The following is a 16,234-nucleotide window of genomic DNA, read 5'->3' on the forward strand; positions in this document are numbered from 1 at the left end:
ATGCTTCAGAAATGTTAAAGTCTGGGCTGCTTGATTAAAACGTCATCAACAGAAAACAGAGGGGAAAATGTAAAAAAATAAAAGACAACTGGTAAATAATGAAACTGAATAAGGCCTCTTGTAGCGGTGTGTCTGACAAATGTTGATGTGAAACTAGAAAATGTCAAATATCTAATTATTCCTGCAGTTTGATTTTACCTTAAGCTAATTTTTAAAAAAAAAAAACAGCATGCTTGAATGTATAAGCCGAGAACATAAAATAGTACAAGTAACAAAATTTACTTTCACAAATATCAAATAGTCCACATTTAAGACGCTTAAGTTTAAATCCAGAAAGAAATCTTTCCTAAACTAAACATGAAGACTCATATGAGATTTCACTTGAAAACAACTGATGAGGATAAAAAACAGAATGTTCTCTTTTAAAGTGGTGCAGAAGAGATGGAGGTCGTTCTTCAGTTTTCCATGAGGTGGCAGAGTTCAGCCACTTCCACATCCGCCTGAGTTTTGGCTCTTTCGTCTGGTCTTCATCAATCCCCTCCAGCTCCTGCTGCTTCTTTTATCGACTCAATGCACCAACTAGTGGTGAAAACCTGCACTGCGGCTCAAAAGAAGCTGGAAACGTGCTGCAAGTGGTGAATAATGCTTCAGTTTATTGCTTTTTAACAGGTTAAAGGGAACACAGATGAAGGGATTTATTCACACTTTTATTTATGTATTCACACTTTTGCCACCCACATGTTGAATTAGTTATTTATTAGTTATTTATCTTCCACATTTGAACCATACAGTAAAATGTGTTTGCAGTGCATCGACTAAAAAAAAATGTGCAAAAAGCCAAACAACAAATCTACACAAAGTATTAAAAAATTATTGAGGTATAAAAGAAAACTGTAAAACATATTTGCACATGTGCCTTGTTCTGCTTTATGGAGGTTCTGTGGCTCGTAGGCTGTTAGAAACTGAATGTTCTGTTTCTGAGGCTTTGGATCCTTTTTGGTCCTGCAGTAACAGCCCAGAGTGGTGGTGGGAGGTGTCACTGGTGCGATTAACCCCTGCAGGAAGGGTTTTTTCTGCAGTCTTGTGGATGAAGGGAGTGAAGGTCTCTGGATCTGCTCTGCTGTCTTTTGCAGAGACTTGCAGTCTGAGATATGAACACCCTGGAATCACACTGTGCTCCTCATATCCTGCTAGTGATTCCTTCAGTATAAGATTACTTTTTTTATATCATAGAACATGTTGGGTGAGTTGTGCATGTTTACAACTTCAGCGCCGACAGCAGCAGAATACAAAATTAAAAAGTTTTGTTTGATAGATGCTGTTTTTGTTGGACTTCCAGTTCTGAAATTATTGGGAAATCACTGACATATCAATACAATATCACATCAATATTACTGTGCTGATAAATATACAGATCAATAGCATATAGATGCAAGATCAATGTCATATTGATGTAATATTAATATAATGGCAATACAATATTGATAAGAATCAATACAATCAATGATATCAATACAATATCAATTGATATTGATGCAGTATCAATGACATCAGTGTATGTGGTTAAAATTCAAATTACAGCAATTAAAAGACAGTAAAGAGCATTCCTTTTTTTAAAAAACTCCACTCTAAAAGTGCCGATGCGGACTGTTAACCGTCATACGAACACATTTCAGCCTGTGACATGACAGTTTTGAGGTCCAACATGCCAAAATAACAGGATGTAGCTCAGCACAAATTCATTCACAATGTATGACCAAGCAGCAGAAATGGAGCGAACTCAGATTAGAATTTTGTTATTTTACCAAGAGAATCAAAACCAAAACTGACTGATACATTTCAGGCGAATGCATGAAAATACATGGAGCGCAGAAATCAGACGAAAAACAGCAAAGTCAAGCAAGAGCTGTGCTTCTGCAGCGCTGGACATGTTAATGAGGTGAGCTGATGGATGGATCACAGTCTAAGCTGCTCCATTAAAGTCCCAAACCCTTTTCTCTGTGAGTGAACCTGAGTCACCTCTGATTAGACTGAGTGTGCTTTTTAATCCCTCTAAAGAGCCGTGTGTGTGTGTGTGTGTGTGTGTGTGTGTGTGTGTGTGTATGTGTGTGTGTGTGTGTGTGTGTGTCACAGTCTGGTCTCCACAGTCTCAGTCACACTCCGGGGCCAGGCCACCAGTAGGCGGCGCTCCTGAGCTATGAGCACCATCAGACTGATGTTTGAGGTCACCCCAAAGTAGAAGATGACCTCCACCCAGCTGGAGGAGAAGGACAGCGGCGCCCCGGCCTGCCAGTCCTCGCTCACACTCTGACGGACAAAGAATCCCAAGACGTCCAAGACCAGCAGGAGAACCGCGTGCACGGGAACCTTCCCGCCTCCTGCATGGGGGCGCGGGGGTTCACAGGAAGCAGCAGTCAGATGAGTTGCAGTTCCTGCAGATTATCATCATCACACGCAGGTGGAGCAGATTCTATATCTATAGGTGTGAATGTCACCGCTGCAGCCGCTGAGCCTTTCTCCATCTCACATGACTGATGAGCTCCACACCGATGGAGCCGCTCCGAGCTGCTAAAACCGTTAAACCCAGACAGGGACGGTGTGAGGAGGAGATGCTTCACACGTCAGAGGAATCCAGTGCAATCAGTCAAATCAAGTATCTCCTTCATGATCAGGAGAATGGATGCTCAACATTTAGCTTAAATAATGACAGATGTAATACCTCAACATCCCCAAAAACTTACATTTTTCAGGAAAGTGTTTCTTTGAATAAGAACATTCATGACATTCTACTGATGTTTATGAACTTCAGTGATTCAATTTAATTCAAAAACATGAATCATAAATTGAAAAATAATCTTGTTCTCCAGTGAAACAAAGTCAATCAGCCTTTTTCAAAATGGACTTAAAAAGTTTAGCATTATTGCCATTAACATTTCAATTGCCCGGTAACATTTTGAAGGATTGTGTGTGATGGAGATGCATGACCATTCATCATTTAAAAAAATGAACCTGTTTTTCTTTCTTTCTTTTTCAACAAAATTCATTAACATATTTGTTAAGTGAGGGAATTTATTATCAGTGTCGCTCAATGCCCATCTGAAGGTGGAGTGTCATTTAAACGGTAGTACATGTTATTTATAAGTAACTTTTTAATTTTTTTATTTGCTTAAATTTTGAACTTAATCCACTGAGAAAGTTACTTTTTTTTTTACTTTTTATTTTTTTGACATTTCTTTTTAAATCAATATAGCAACTTGTTTTTTTTTTTACCATGAAACTGTTTATTTGTTAGGTAAACTTCTGAGTTTTTTTTTTTTTTTTTCAATATTTGAACTTTTTGCATGAATTCCAAAGAATTATCTGGAAATAAAGTTAAGATGCGTCTCCATGTTGTAGTCAGAAGCAGTTGTGGAGGCTGCACACCGTTGGCCAGGTTCCTGAGGATGTGAACAGCCAGAACGATGGCGGATGGCGGGCAGGCCGAGGCTGAAGGACAGCCAGCTGATCAGCGTCACTACCTGCACTGCGGCAGGTGAGCTGCCTTCTTCCCACCGGCCGGCTGGAGGACAGCTGTCGTTCCCCGGTCACTGTCAGCCATAAGAGGCAGAAGCAGAGGCTATTTCTGTAATCAGCTGTTTAGATGGGAGCACACAGGACCCGTGGAGGTTTCAACAACCAGGAAGGACCACAGGCTTGTTCCAAATGATTCAAATAATCTCTGCATTAACTTTTACGTCTTTGAATCGTCTCTATAGATGTGTTATTCTCTCTAAGTGTGCTGGGATCAAAAGGGGGCATGTCGGATAATGATTAGAATGTGAATGCATTATACAACAGTTACAATATTCGGCTAGAGTCACTGGACAACACAAAAGTACAGATACTAAATTGTCGAAGCTTTCATGGTACCTATAATTAGATTAGTTAACTTTGTTTCAAACATTTGAGAAAACAAAGTGAACAGTAAAAAAAAAAAAAAAAAAAGAAAAATCAGATCATCCAATTACATGAGCAAAATAAAACACTGTCTGTGCCAATGTTTGTCACATGCACGGAAATGAGCAGGAAGAAGTACTCATTGAATCCTACCTCTTCACATCATTCACATTATTTTAATTTACAAAAACAATGTAAATTTATAACTATCATCACTTTCAGTGCATCAGAACACTGCGAGCATACTATAAATATCATCAGTTAAAACACACCCAGTGCTCAAACAGCACCATAAACAATCAATCCTCATGTCATCGCCAACCCCTGAACCTTTTTCACAAACATCTTATCTCCACTAATGATATATTCCCTCATTTTACGGCACAGTTTGTGACACAGACACTTTTTAGAGTGGTGCGGACTTCATGAGTTTTAAACCATTAACTCTCTGTGGTGGCGGGGCGTGGTCGAGCTGGATGCATGGCAGAGAGAGGGAGAGAGCAGGAGGTGCAGGGGGAGATGATTGCTCTCAGGTGTGAATCGTCAGTCATCTCTCCCTCCTCCCTCTCCCAGGGCTTAAAGAGCAACTCCAGCAGCAAAGTCCAGGACCCAGGGACAAAGACAGTCATGGACAGCAGAGACAGCAGAGACAGCGGTCTGAATCTGGTGCTGTCGCAGGCAGCTGTTTTGGTTGCAGCCTGGAGAGGAGCCAGAGAGGCTCTCCAGGAGTGTGTTTTTGGGGTTTTCAGGGTTTTGTGTTTCTGAATTAAAAGAATGGAAACACTGACCAGGCTGGCGCCGAGCCCACAGACAGGCAACAGCCTGTCCATCGCGTTCTCCTCTTAAATAATGATTTTCTCTGTTACACGCCAGTTTTTTAATATTACCCAGTCTTAAGGTATTCTTTACTTTATGAATTATTTGAATAGTTTTGAACTCCACAAAATCCTTGAATGTTTAAATTTTTGATTTTGTAGAAAGTGGATTTGTATGTTCTCGAAAGCCAACCTCGTGTACAATTCTGTTTGCTCTTTTATGCAGAATAACAATTCTTTTTGGGGAACTTGCATGAGTATTTCCTCGTATTTTTACACAGTAAGTTAGCTAAGGCAGGATTAGTACTTATTAGTGTACAGAATAAGGAGAGATATCTGGTCTAGCTTTAGTCAGGACTGAGACGCTTCTGGATATTTTGTTTTGAACTTGTTTTATTTGGCATTTCCAGCAATTTTTTTCTTCTGTCAGAACCAGAAAAAATTTTGATTCACCATTTCTATAACTACACCCTCTATCTGTACCTTAGCCTGATTATTTTACATTTTCCAAAAATCATTACTTTAGTTTTACATAGATTTATTAACTTTTTTTTCATCAAACCATTATTTAATTTTTTTCAGTTCTGAGGTGGATAACTCCAAAAGTTGCTGAAAACTTGTATGATCAGCAAATAATATCAATTCCACCATTTTAGAAACTTTACAGACGTCTTTGATGTATTGTATAAACAGTTCAGATCCCAAGACTGAGCCTTGTGGAACTCCGCACACAATATCCAGATGTTTAGAGTGACAGTCTTAACAAACTGTTTCCTGCTCTCCAAATAGCTTCTCAGCCACTTCAGTACAACTCCCCTGATTCCATAATTCTCCAGTTTATTGATTAATATGTCATGGTTTATGGTATAGAATGCTTTTTTAAATTTTTTTAATTTTTAAATCAATTAAAATGCCAGCTGTAATTTTTTTTTTTTAATCATCAATGTACTTAGGGCATGTGTAAAGGAACTAATGTGATGTATATAGTGGGTATTTACTGGTACTTAGGTGAGTGTCCAGATGTAATCCTACATGGTGTCAGAAGGGAAGAAGCACATCTCAGGAAGAGATTGAAAAACGATTGGAAAACTGGCAAATCGCCTGCACACTCCAAAAACACCTGTGCTGTACGAGAGGCAGAGTGTAGAAATTGTAGAAAACAGGGACATTTTGCAGCGATGTGCAGATCAGGCAGATCAGTGTCCAACTTCACTCCAGCCTACTTGTGCCCACTAACTCAACCAGAAACCTGGGTGTCATGATTGATGACCAGCTGACCTTTAAGGTTCACGTGGCCTCAGTTCCTCGGTCTTGTCGTTATGCCCTCTACAACATCAGGAAGATCAGACCCTTCCTGACCCAACAGGCCACACAGCTTCTGGTTCAGGCTCTCGTGATATCACGCATTGACTACTGCAACTCTCTTCTGGCGGGTCTCCCTGCATGTACAGTCAAACTTCTACAGATGATTCAGAATGCAGCAGCACGTCTGGTCTTCAACCAGCCCAAAAGAGCTCATGTCACTCCTCTGTTCATCTCCCTTCACTGGCTTCCAGTTGCAGCCAGGATCAAATTCAAATCTCTCCTCCTGGCTTACAAAACTCTTACAAGAACGGCTCCGGCCTACCTGGACTCCCTGATCCAGGTCTACTCTCCTTCACGCCCTCTTCGCTCTGCGTGTGAGAGACGTCTGGTGCTTCCAGCCCAGCACGGCTCTAAACCTCCAGCCAGACTCTTCTCCTCTGTTGTTCCCAAATGGTGGAACGAATTTCCTAACTCTGTGCGTTCCGCCGAGTCTCTTTCTACTTTCAAGAGACAATTGAAGACTCAATTGTTCAGAGAACACCTAGGGACTTAGTCCGACCCCATGTTTGGGGAAGAATAGGTCAGGTGTTCTAAAACCCAGCACTTATGTACCACTGACTAAGTTGACACACACACACACACACACACACACACACACACACACACACACACACACACACACACACAAAAAGGGGGGGGGGGGGGGGGGGGGAATAGTGGCTCCTCTTCTGCAACTTGATGGCAGCTCCCTTGACCAATCGCACTTGAAGCAACTGAAGCATTTACTAATGGTTTCTTTCTTTCTTATGTCTGTATTCTTGCTTGTGTTGTACGTCGCTTTGGACAAAAGCGTCTGCTAAATGAAATTGTAGAATTGTAGAATTGTAGGCAGAGTGGGAGCAGTCCTGGAGGAAAGGGACAACACACTGTTTTAAGGAGCAGAGTCACCAGGAACACAGCTCAACAATTTGAAAAAAAAAAACTATTTGAAGTTAATGGGAAAAATGTGAGTTTTAAAGTGGATACAGGAGCTGATGTAAGCGTAATACCAGCTGCCACCTACTCAATAGACCTACATGGCCCACTCACCAAAGCGGAGGAGCCCCTGTGTGGTCCCAGTCCAGAAGCCCTGAAAGTGAAAAGTTAGCTCAATGCTTTTATGAAATACAAAGACAGAGTGACAGCACGGCCAGTGTATGTCATACAGCTACTATCTACCCCTCTGCTTGGCTTTCCAGCTATCTCAGCCTTAGATCTGTTGCATCCTGTAGTGTTAAAGAGCTGGAAGCTGACATGTAAAAGTTGTACCCCAAAGTTTTTACAGGCCTTAAAGGGGAGTACAGAATTAAGCTAAAGGGTGATGCCAAACCATAGGCATTGTTGTTACCTCGACGAGTACTACTGGCATTGTATGACAAAGTGAAGTTAGAACTTGAGAGAATGGAGATAGTAGAAGTAACTGAGGAACCAACAGGTTGGTGTTCTGGGACGGTTGTAGCCCCAAAACACAATGAAAAAGTCAGAATCTTTTCGGACATGACTCACTTCAATGAAATTGTTTGCAGAGAGCGCCTCACACCTCCTGTTGTAGATGAAACTTTGTCAAAATTCGCTGGTGCAACAGTTTTCACAAAATTGGATGCTACGGCTGAATTTTGGCAAGTGCCTCTACAGCTAGACTCAGTTCCATTGACAACATTTATCACCCCCTTTTGGGAGCTACTTCTACAAAAGGTTGCCATTCAGAATCTCATCTGCACCCGAGCGCTTTCAAAAGAGACTAACCCAAATGCTGACAGGACTGGAGGGGACTGTGTGTCATGCAGACGACATACTTGTTTTTGGCTCCACCCAAGAGCAGCATGACCAACGACTGCACAGTGTGTTAGAGCGGCTCCAACAGGAAGGACTGACTCCCAACAATGACAAGTGTCAGTTTGCAGTTGAAAAAGCCATGTTTCTGGGTCACGTTGTAACAGCACAGGGCATTGAAGCAGACTCTGACAAAATCAAAGCCATCAAGGAGATGCCTAAACCCAAAGATGCCACAGATGTGAAAAGGTTTGTGGGCATGGTGAATTATGTTGGAAAGTTTTCCCCACGCATAGCTGAACTCACACAGCTGCCAAGAAAACTCCTCAAAACAGACACCACTGGGGAAAAAAGGACAGCACAGCACCGTGCCTTTGAGGAGATACAGCAGGAACTGAGCTCGCCCATAGTCCTTGCCCAATACTGCATGAACAGAAAAACAAAAGCTACAGTGGATGCTTCTTCCTATGGATTCGGAGGGGTTCTGTCACAAAAGCAAATGACGGGTGAATGGCACAAAATAGTCTTTATTTCATGCAGCATGACAAACGCAAAATGCAGGTTTACCCAAATTGAAAAAGAGGCACTTGCACTGACCTGGGTATGTGAATGATTTCAGTTTTACCTGGTAGGAATGGACTTTTTGATCCAGACAAATCACAAGCCTCTCATTTCCCTACGAGGCAGCAGAGCTCGATGACTTGCCACCTCGTATTCTGAGGTTTAGGTTACGACAACTGAGATTCACGTACAAAATAGAACATATCCCAGGAAAGAACTTGATCACGGCGGATGTACTGTCCAGAGCCCCCATCCAGACTCCACCCACAATGCAGGACAAGCAGTTTGAAGAACACGTGTGTGTGTCTGTTAACCAGATATTGCAGCAGTTGCCAGCATCAGAAAATCAGACAGGCACAAGAAATGGGCAGTACATGTGGAAAACTGAGGGAGTTGTTCAAACAGGGTGGCCTATCAGCAAGAAAGCTAAGTGTGCTGGCAGTAAAACCAAGAGCTTCATGTTGCAGGTGGACTTTTGATGAAGAGTGACAGACTTGTCTTTCCAACCAGTATGCAGGAGGAGCTGCACAACATGGTACATGAAGGCCACTAGGGCATGACAAAATGCACTGCAAGGGCACAACAGTCCATACGGTGGCCTGGACTAAGCAAACAATTCAAACTCACAGTTTGTGCGACGGAGGTTCACAATGTGCCAGAGCCTCTCATGATAACGCAACTCCCTATAGGCCATGGCAGTACATGACATGTACCTGTTAGTAATATATTTCTATTCCAGATACATTGACGTAGCAAACCTTACCTCTGCCACAGCCGTCTCTGTGGTCAACATAATGAAGGAGTTTGCGGTCTTTGGGGTCTTAGGGACAATGATTTCAAAGTAACTGGAAGATCTTCCCCCTCTCCTGAAGAAGGGGGAAGATCCACACAAAGCTTTCATGGCATACAGAGCCACACTCTTGGCACAAGGCTCGTCACCTGCACAGTTGCTGATGGGTCGCAATATTAGAACATCCTTGCCCATCAGTGAGAAGAAGCTTCAACCAAAATGGAAAAACCTTCAACTGTTCTGGAGCAAAGAACAGAATCAGAAAGACAAACAAGCTTGCTGGTTCAACAAGAGACACAGAACACAAAGAAAACAAGAGCTCAGACGAGGACAAAGGGTCTGGGTAAAGAACAGCGACAGCTCAAGGACTATCAGCCGCCCAGCTAACACTCCACGGTCCTTCAACATCGACACGTCATCTGGATGTCTCAAGAGAAACACATCTCACCTGAGAGTGATTTGTGAGGGCTCCACGATCACTAAGTCAGGGGGGATTGTTCATGCAGCTCTGGGGACCAAGGTCTCGACCCGATCCCCTTGACAGGTTCAAAATGTTTGTTAAACGGTTGCATTCAGAAGTGTTAACAAAAAGGAAGAGAGAGAGAGAGAAGGAGGAAATGAAGTGAATGAAGTTTGAGAGTAGATAATCAGGCAGTGTAGGTTTGCATATTGAAATTGACTGTGAAGTCTTTACTTTAGGGTTGAAATTTAACCATATTTCAGTGTAACAGATCAAATCTACCCTGACACCAAGAGTTTGAGCCTGGTTATTTCCCACACCTTGAATCCTCTGATAAAGGCCAAATAAAAGGATTATATAAATTCACTTTATTAATTTAAAATCTGAAATAAAATGCAGCTCCAAAACTGGAAAATGATTCAAAGGAAGCAGCAACTTATTAAATTCCTCTCTTTTATGATCAGTTAAAGGAAAATAGCTTACTTTTCTCTCACTGTTATGCACCACAAAATCTGTCATTTGTTTTTATACATCCTGCAGCTGAAACTACTCTCTCTGTTAGACATTTTTACGTTTCTGACACCACAAACTGAGGCACAAAGTCATTTCATGGTTTCAAATGCATTCAGTTTCATAGTTAATGAAATTATTTCCTCCCTCATGTTCAATAAATCAAAGTAAATCATCTTATCTGTGTGAGGCTCCACCCGTGGAAAAATACCTGTGTGATAAAAACTGGTTTTTAAAATATTCAAATGGTTCAAAATGTCAAGTCTTTCTGAGTTTAGGCAGTGTCGGGGTATTAAATGTCTAATAGCGTTGCAAAAGTTTTTTTTTATGACATCCTGGGGAGCACTTATGCTTCCTTATCTGTGCAGAACTCAGCTGGCTGCTTTGAATGAGGCCCGGCAGAGCTGAATATTTATCAATATGCATCTTTCTGTGTCCCTGCTAATGCACAAAGTCACCGTTTGCATGAAAGACTGACACCAATATCCTGCAGTGAGCCTTCATCCCAAACTTGTCTGCTCCTAAAGAGGTGCTTCATGGGCATCATGGCAAAGAAAAGTTCTGAAAAAACAGACAAAAAAAAAAAAGAAAAAAAGAAAACGGAGGCTTGAAAGCTGAAGAAAACGGTTTCAAATTCATTTCAGTTCAGGGGAAACATACAGCTCGAACAGAGTATATGTGATGAAACTGCCTATACTTGTAGAAAAACTATAAAAAATGAAGTCCTGAAAATGACTACAATCTCAACACAAATTCAATTTTAAAGAAACCTTCTGGTACAAAATACAGTGAAATATCTGAGAAACGTCTCCTAAAGCTGTTGCATCATGCATGTTTTTCCAAACTCAGCCTGGCAGCGGCCTTTGAGGCTGATGTTTGATGTCTTCCATAACAGCAACAGTGATATTTCAGCTCGGACCTCAGAGTTCTGTTGCATGTGTTCTGTTCACTACTGTGAAGAAATTTGTTTTTTAAAAGAAATCTATATTTTTTTAAATTTTAGCCGTTTGCTTGGTGGTTTGGTGGGCCAGTTTGGAGCTTCTTGCGCGGCAGTTTTGGTCCACGGACCTTAAGTTTGGCACCCACGTCGGCCTCAGTTTACAATTTTCAGAGGGCAATGTGTAGATCAGTCTAAAAGGTAATATTTGTGCTTGGTTAAATCATATAAGTGTCCTTTACTGATTTCTCATTATACTGTTCATTTAACTCTTGGACTGTGAGCATGTAGTCATTCTGGCTCAAAGAGGTTTACAGCTAAGTTCATCTGAGTAAACTGCAATTGCAATTTTTGAATAAAAATGTAAATCCTTTTCATAGCAAAAAACCTTGGAACTCTGGTATGTTATTTGACTGTTTCACTCAAATATTTGCAACTAACCTATGGCTGTGTTTTGACAGGTGTGCATTGTGTGCCTTGCCGATAGGTTAGCTGGGATTGCGGACAGCAGCTTGCAACCCTGAACAGAATAAGCGGAATTAAAGCGGAGGGAAAACAAATTCTTTGTTTATATTCATTTTTTAATTCTTTGCTTGTATAACTTGAGTAACGAAATGGTACTGAGTAGTCCTCAGGTAATGTGGTTCAGCGGCTACTAACACTTGGAAAGCACAAGTTCATTACACTTGCTATTCTTGAGTTCACAAAATAGCACATACAGCTACGTTCTCAGCAATGAAGTAAACTGAACTGAAGACTGATGGCTACATTTACTTATGAGTGCAACGGGTTTCCTAGATTTATATAAGTAAGCTCAACTTGTCACATTTTACAGATGCCACACACTGTACGGCTGTTGGAGGTGGTCCAGAACATTTGCATTTGGAGTATGAACCAGGCTTTATTTCATTAAGTACCCAGTATCAACAGGTTTAAAAATAGTGCTATTGGTCCACTCTAAGCAAAAGTGAGCCCTTGTTAACAGATACATCTAACTTTTTTCCTTAAGATACAGTGCAGAAAATAGAAAAAGCTCCCTGTGGATATCTGACCTGTGTGTGTGTGTGTGTGTGTGTGTGTGTGTGTGTGTGTGTGTGTGTGTGTGGATACAGTTTCAGGGGAGGCCGGGATTGGAGGGCAGCTGTCTCTGAAGAGCGCTGGAGAGGCCCTGGCATGGGCTGATAGAGGCCAAAGCTTCACATGAATGAACCCTGATTAGACGACAATGTGTTGGAGCAGCCGCCGTCCTGCTCAGTAGTAACTCCAATCACTGACGTAGAAAACACTAAACAGAGGTAACACATCGTTCAGTGTGAGTCGCTTCACTATTCCACGTCTAAAGGTGTTTCATGTTGAGATGAAATGTCTTCCTGAGATTTGAGGATGCCAGGTCCAGGGTAGGTTAGTTAGTTTACTACTAGTACAAAATGAATCCGTGAATTTGTTGTGAAACCGTGAGAATTCCTCGTCTTTCCACGGTCACGCCCGCTGATTACCCTGCACTGATCCAACTGTGCTCCGTGACACCGAGTGAAGCAAAGCAAACACGCTGCCGGCGCAGGTTAAAACAACCCGGCGGACACAAACACACATTTCAGACCCTCCCGCTGTGCCCCCGGGATGCTTTTGTTGTGTAATCTCAAGCACTTTGTAATCTGGAGAATGTGATAACAGAGCGAGTGTGGCATCCTGCCGGTGCAGAGCCGAAGGTGTTTGACACTGAACACTGTCTCCTGCAGCGGGGCGGATACTCGACCCGCCGACGGCGCGCTGAGGAGGTGTCCTTGAGCGAGACCCTGAACCGCGGGTGACCCCCGCATGGCAGCAGCTGTGGATGTGGAAACGCCACGAGCGGTGGAAGACTGTAAATCGCAGGCGGTCCGCGTCTCGTTGACAGCGACACTTTGAAAACATAAATGTTTCATGACCGCTAACATGCAGGGGAACATAGAGGACATAGCAGAACAAATATATATACTCCTTGCAATGAATCAACTCATGATGAGGCTAACGTCAAACCAGCAGGCTAACAGGAACTCATGCACACCTTCCTGAGTACGTGGAAACATCCACGTGCTCACAGGGAGAACATGGAACCTCCCCACCTAACCCGTGGGTCGAGCCAACCACTGCTCCACCGCCGTGTCTCCTGTTGAAATCTGATCACCTGCGACCATCAGTGTTAATGTGATTACAGTTACTGCCAATAAAAAGTTATTTGTTACTTAGGAGAATGAGATTATTGGCGTTACTGGTCCGTCTTTCTAGCGTTCACACACACAGCTGTATTACTGGAGTGTTGCTGACGACAATTAAATTCTGAAGTTCCGTCTGAGATTAGTGCAGTTATTGGGATTAAGATGCTCTTTAATACAACTTCACCCAATATATTCCATTTAATTCAGTGTATCCGGACCTATTTGAAGCCTTAAATAAATAATTTTCAGTTCTGTAATCCTGAGTTTATGCGCCTCCCGTGGAGGGATTATGTGTTTTTATTTTCTACATTAAACTACAGACAAACTGTTCTTTTTTTTTTCTTCTTTTTTTAGCAACAGGAAATCTGTTAGTTTTTCATCTGCACTGGTTTAAACTTCATTTGGCCTATTAGTCGCCTGGTTCTTCTTAAGGCCAATAACATTGATAACACTGAGATAAAAGGATCAATAGAGTTGAAGTGAAAAGAACAATCTGATCACGAGGTTTAAAATAAACCCACTGGAGATGAATGATGAGATAATGAGACGGAAAAGGAAAAAGAATGATCAGCGGGGGAAAGTTCGTGTCTGGAAACTCAGACTTCTTGATAATTCATGTTTAATTAAAGCTTTATGGGGCACTTCCAGCTTTAAAGCCAGAGATTATATAGCAGTTACATAATAAGTCACTTTTCTCTTTTTTAAAAACTCACATTCTGTAGGGCATTAGCACCACGTGGTGATGAGAAGAATGAATGTCAAAAATTACAGGAAGGTGCTTCAATTTGTCATTTTCAATCAATTTAAATGAGCGTCCTCTAAAGTGTGAAAGGCCATTATTAGTTACAGTAGCCTGAATGTCCGTGCCACCGTGGTTTACAACAGAGAACAGAGAACTTTGATTAAACCAAAGCTGTAAATTGCCTTTGACAGATCTCCCACTGAGCTGAAGAATAACCAGGACATCAGCTGTTGGTGTTCTTGGAAAACATGAAAAGAAGTTACATGCTTTGAGAGAAACTTGTGTGGCCCCCCGGGTCCCCCCGGCTCCCCCAGTCCCCCCCGGCTCCCGACCCGGCTCCCGACCCGGCTCCGGCTCCTCTCACTCAGGTCTCATCTCAGCTTTTGTTCCTGTCGAACAAAGAATAAAGAGATTCTTTGCAGGATGATTATAACAGTTTGATTCTGCTTTCGTCCCTCAGATTGTGAGTGATGACGTCATTCCATGCTTTATTATCTGTCTTTTTTAGATTATTCTTTAATTTCAACAAATCTTTAAATAATAACTCCAAATTATAAAACTTCAAAATATTTTTGATTGATTGGAGGACTGTTTTTTAATAGTATCAGTTTTTTTTTAGCAGAAATATTTCAGTGCTTGTCTGATCTTTATCTGTCCTTCTCTAAAAGCTTTCCATCATCCATCCATCCATCTTCTCTGCCTCTCCGTCCAGCTCGGGTCTGTATTGTGCTGGAGCGGATCCCGGCTCTCTATGGGATAAACCTGGAGCAGGTCTCCTATATGAACCATTTATGGTCACAAATTAGTCTTAATATGGTGAAATATTACTGCAGCGAGTGCTTCGGGCCAAAAATACATCGGAGAACTTCTGTTCTGTGACGAGCCATCCAGATCTCTCAGATCATCTGGATTAAACCTGCTTTCTGTTCACAGACTCAATCATGCAGAAGCTGCTTTTAGCTTTTATGCAACAAATATTTGGAACAGACTGCAGGATGGAGTCGAATCAGTGACGGCTGAAGGTTTTATTCTTCTAGTTCTCCTTTCCATTGCTTTGCTGCATTCGATTTTATTGTGTTTATGTTCATTCATGTCAATCGGATAATCTGGTTTCCTGACGTTCTGCTGCACTGCTTGATGTTGGACTCCCTCCTCCCTCCATCAGCTGATGAAACCCAGCGGAGACGTTGCCGGTCCCCCTGAGGTCGGCCCGCTGACGGAGCCGGGTGCAGTCCAGGTCGGCTCTCCGCCCCTTCAGTCGCTCCGTGTTCCCCACAGGTCAGACTCTGATCCGGCTCCAGTCGTCCCTCCACAGGTCGGAGCTTTCATCTCAGGACATTCGAGCTTCAGCCACCTGCCAGGCCTCCCATCCTCAACCCCAACCTCCTGCCCCTCCTCCACCTCCTGACTCTCCTCCTCCTCCTCCTCCTCCTCCTGCCCCTCCTCCACCTCTTTCACCTCCTGCCCCTCCTCCATCTCCTGCCTCTCCTCCACTTCTTCAAATTAAAACCCATAAACTGTCTGATGCCAGCCTGTCTGCTGCTGTCCTCTCTGTCTTGTCCCTTTTCTTCTTTTCCCGTCGGTTCAATTGCAACTTTCTCTCCTAATGTAAAGGTGCTGTGAGATGGCCATGTGATACTAAAACAGGAGAAATGAGCCAGAATCATAAATCACAATAATGTCAACCTAATTCTCTTAATTCACCCTGCAGTAGAACAGCAATATCTGACCACTAATCTAATAAAAATGAATCATATTTGATATATGACCTTACATGGCAGCAGGCTGTGATTTGCTAGAGGGATAAATCTCTCCGCTGGTCTCCTCTTCTTCGCTATTTTTACTGCTGAGGGGGTCGTATTTGCATGGATGCAAGTCAGAGGCTTTAAAGTTGAAAGTGTCACTCTTGCAGGTTTCTGCAACTGACATCTGTAAGAGTTATTACCGGCTTGCATAATGTGCTGTTTTATTCAGCTCTTTATTAAACAGTATTTCTGTCACAGATGCTCACATTCACAACAAAGGCCAATGAAGACTCCTTTATCTATTCAACAAAATCCAAACACATGCATAGGGTTAACATGCATAATCCACTTAGTCAGACTCCAAATTAGACTCAAACTGATGTTATTCTTGTTCTGAAGTTGTCTAGCACCTCACCGTACAGC

This window comes from Salarias fasciatus, chromosome 13 (genome assembly GCF_902148845.1).
Source record: "Salarias fasciatus chromosome 13, fSalaFa1.1, whole genome shotgun sequence".
NCBI classification, from domain to species: Eukaryota; Metazoa; Chordata; class Actinopteri; order Blenniiformes; family Blenniidae; genus Salarias; species Salarias fasciatus.